Here is a 4,977-nt window from a genome sequence, read left to right on the forward strand (position 1 = left end):
TTATATTTTATATTTTATATTTTATATTTTATATTTTATATTTTATATTTTATATTTTATATTTTATATTTTATATTTTATATTTTATATTTTATATTTTATATTTTATATTTTATATTTTATATTTTATATTTTATATTTTTATATTTTATATTTTATATTTTATATTTTATATTTTATATTTTATATTTTATATTTTATATTTTATATTTTATATTTTATATTTTATATTTTATATTTTATATTTTATATTTTATATTTTATATTTTTATATTTTATATTTTATATTTTATATTTTATTTTTTATATTTTATATTTTATATTTTATATTTTATATTTTATATTTTATATTTTATATTTTTATATTTTATATTTTATATTTTATATTTTATATTTTATATTTTATATTTTATATTTTATATTTTATATTTTATATTTTATATTTTATATTTTATATTTTATATTTTATATTTTATATTTTATATTTTATATTTTATATTTTTTATATTTTATATTTTATATTTTATATTTTATATTTTATATTTTATATTTTATATTTTATATTTTATATTTTTATATTTTATATTTTATATTTTATATTTTATATTTTATATTTTATATTTTATATTTTATATTTTATATTTTATATTTTATATTTTATATTTTATATTTTATATTTTATATTTTATATTTTATATTTTATATTTTATATTTTATATTTTATATTTTATATTTTATATTTTATATTTTATATTTTATATTTTATATTTTATATTTTATATTTTATATTTTATATTTTATATTTTATATTTTATATTTTATATTTTATATTTTATATTTTATATTTTATATTTTATATTTTATATTTTATATTTTATATTTTATATTTTATATTTTATATTTTATATTTTATATTTTATATTTTATATTTTTTATTTTTATATTTTATATTTTATATTTTATATTTTATATTTTATATTTTATATTTTATATTTTATATTTTATATTTTATATTTTATATTTTATATTTTATATTTTATATTTTATATTTTATATTTTATATTTTATATTTTATATTTTATATTTTATATTTTATATTTTATATTTTATATTTTATATTTTTATATTTTATATTTTATATTTTATATTTTATATTTTATATTTTATATTTTATATTTTATATTTTATATTTTATATTTTATTTTATATTTTATATTTTATATTTTATATTTTATATTTTATATTTTATATTTTATATTTTATATTTTATATTTTATATTTTATATTTTATATTTTATATTTTATATTTTATATTTTATATTTTATATTTTATATTTTATATTTTATATTTTATATTTTATATTTTATATTTTATATTTTATATTTTATATTTTATATTTTATATTTTATATTTTATATTTTATATTTTATATTTTTATATTTTATATTTTATATTTTATATTTTATATTTTTATATTTTATATTTTATATTTTATATTTTATATTTTATATTTTATATTTTATATTTTATATTTTATATTTTTTATATTTTATATTTTATATTTTATATTTTATATTTTATATTTTATATTTTATATTTTATATTTTATATTTTATATTTTATATTTTATATTTTATATTTTATATTTTATATTTTATATTTTATATTTTATATTTTATATTTTATATTTTATATTTTATATTTTATATTTTATATTTTATATTTTATATTTTATATTTTATATTTTATATTTTATATTTTATATTTTATATTTTATATTTTATATTTTATATTTTATATTTTATATTTTATATTTTATATTTTTATATTTTATATTTTATATTTTATATTTTATATTTTATATTTTATATTTTATTTTTATATTTTATATTTTATATTTTATATTTTATATTTTATATTTTATATTTTATATTTTATATTTTATATTTTATATTTTATATTTTATATTTTATATTTTATATTTTATATTTTATATTTTATATTTTATATTTTATATTTTATATTTTATATTTTATATTTTATATTTTATATTTTATATTTTATATTTTATATTTTATATTTTATATTTTATTTTATATTTTATATTTTATATTTTATATTTTATATTTTATATTTTTATATTTTATATTTTATATTTTATATTTTATATTTTATATTTTATATTTTATATTTTATATTTTATATTTTATATTTTATATTTTATATTTTATATTTTATATTTTATATTTTATATTTTATATTTTATATTTTATATTTTATATTTTATATTTTATATTTTATATTTTATATTTTATATTTTATATTTTATATTTTATATTTTATATTTTTATATTTTATATTTTATATTTTATATTTTATATTTTATATTTTTATATTTTTTATATTTTATATTTTATATTTTATATTTTTATATTTTATATTTTATATTTTATATTTTATATTTTATATTTTATATTTTATATATTTTATATTTTATATTTTATATTTTATATTTTATATTTTATATTTTATATTTTATATTTTATATTTTTATATTTTATATTTTATATTTTATATTTTATATTTTATATTTTATATTTTATATTTTATATTTTATATTTTATATTTTATATTTTATATTTTATATTTTATATTTTATATTTTATATTTTATATTTTATATTTTATATTTTATATTTTATATTTTATATTTTATATTTTATATTTTATATTTTATATACCCATGCAGAGGATATTATAATTTTGGTCAGAAGTTTGTTTGTCCGCTTGTCCGTCTATTTCAATACCGTTTGCGAGCTTAGTTTAAAAGCTAGCGACTTAAAACTTTCACAGTCATCCTACAACATGTGTACGCAGATCAAGTTTGAAAATCGACCTTATCGGACGTTTATATCCTATAGCTCTCATAGGAACAATCGGATTTAACTTGCAAAATTCAAGATATTTCGCACAGTGTAAAAGCTATGCCACTCCCACTCAACGCCCATAGTCGCTTACCTCGCTAAAGTTCATCCAGCGCTTGCAATCTTATTTTTTGATAGTACAGCGCTGTTCTCCTCGATTCTCATAATTTGTGACAATGAACTTTTTTTGATGGTACAGGTGCTCTCCTCCTCGATTCTCATAAAAGCGTTGTGTATGGGCCATTCATTTATATATACCCTTGCAAAGGCTATTATAATTTTGGTTAGAAGTTTGTTTGTCCGCTTGTCCGTCTGTTTCAATACCGTTTTCGAGCTCAGTTTAAAAGCTAGCGACTTAAAACTTTCACAGTCATCCTACAACATGTGTACGCAAATCAAGTTTGAAAATCGACCTTATCGGACGTTTATATCCTATAGCTCTCATAGGAACAATCGGATTTAACTTGCAAAATTCAAGATATTTCGCACAGTGTAAAAGCTATGCCACTCCCACTCAACGCCCATAGTCGCTTACCTCGCTAAAGTTCATCCAGCGCTTGCAATCTTATTTTTTGATAGTACAGCGCTGTTCTCCTCGATTCTCATAATTTGTGACAATGAACTTTTTTTGATGGTACAGGTGCTCTCCTCCTCGATTCTCATAAAAGCGTTGTGTATGGGCCATGCATTTAAAACCTTAAGGAATTGTCTAATTTTTTACCATCATAATTGTACTTTTATATTTTATATTTTATATTTTATATTTTATATTTTATATTTTATATTTTATATTTTATATTTTATATTTTATATTTTATATTTTATATTTTATATTTTATATTTTATATTTTATATTTTATATTTTATATTTTATATTTTATATTTTATATTTTATATTTTATATTTTATATTTTATATTTTATATTTTATATTTTATATTTTATATTTTATATTTTATATTTTATATTTTTATATTTTATATTTTATATTTTATATTTTATATTTTATATTTTATATTTTATATTTTATATTTTATATTTTATATTTTATATTTTATATTTTATATTTTATATTTTATATTTTATATTTTATATTTTATATTTTATATTTTATATTTTATATTTTATATTTTATATTTTATATTTTATATTTTATATTTTATATTTTATATTTTATATTTTTATATTTTATATTTTATATTTTATATTTTATATTTTATATTTTATATTTTATATTTTATATTTTATATTTTATATTTTATATTTTATATTTTATATTTTATATTTTATATTTTATATATTTTATATTTTATATTTTATATTTTATATTTTATATTTTATATTTTATATTTTATATTTTATATTTTATATTTTATATTTTATATTTTATATTTTATATTTTATATTTTATATTTTATATTTTATATTTTATATTTTATATTTTATATTTTATATTTTATATTTTATATTTTATATTTTATTTTATTTTTATATTTTATATTTTATATTTTATATTTTATATTTTATATTTTATATTTTATATTTTATATTTTATATTTTATATTTTATATTTTATATTTTATATTTTATATTTTATATTTTATATTTTTATATTTTATATTTTATATTTTATATTTTATATTTTATATTTTATATTTTATATTTTATATTTTATATTTTATATTTTATATTTTATATTTTATATTTTATATTTTATATTTTATATTTTATATTTTATATTTTATATTTTATATTTTATATTTTATATTTTATATTTTATATTTTATATTTTATATTTTATATTTTATATTTTATATTTTATATTTTATATTTTATATTTTATATTTTATATTTTATATTTTATATTTTATATTTTATATTTTATATTTTATATTTTTTATATTTTATATTTTATATTTTATATTTTTTATATTTTATATTTTATATTTTATATTTTATATTTTATATTTTATATTTTATATTTTATATTTTATATTTTATATTTTATATTTTATATTTTATATTTTATATTTTATATTTTATATTTTATATTT

This window comes from Drosophila eugracilis, unplaced genomic scaffold (genome assembly GCF_018153835.1).
Source record: "Drosophila eugracilis isolate 14026-0451.02 unplaced genomic scaffold, ASM1815383v1 contig_1310, whole genome shotgun sequence".
In the NCBI taxonomy this organism is placed as follows: Eukaryota; Metazoa; Arthropoda; class Insecta; order Diptera; family Drosophilidae; genus Drosophila; species Drosophila eugracilis.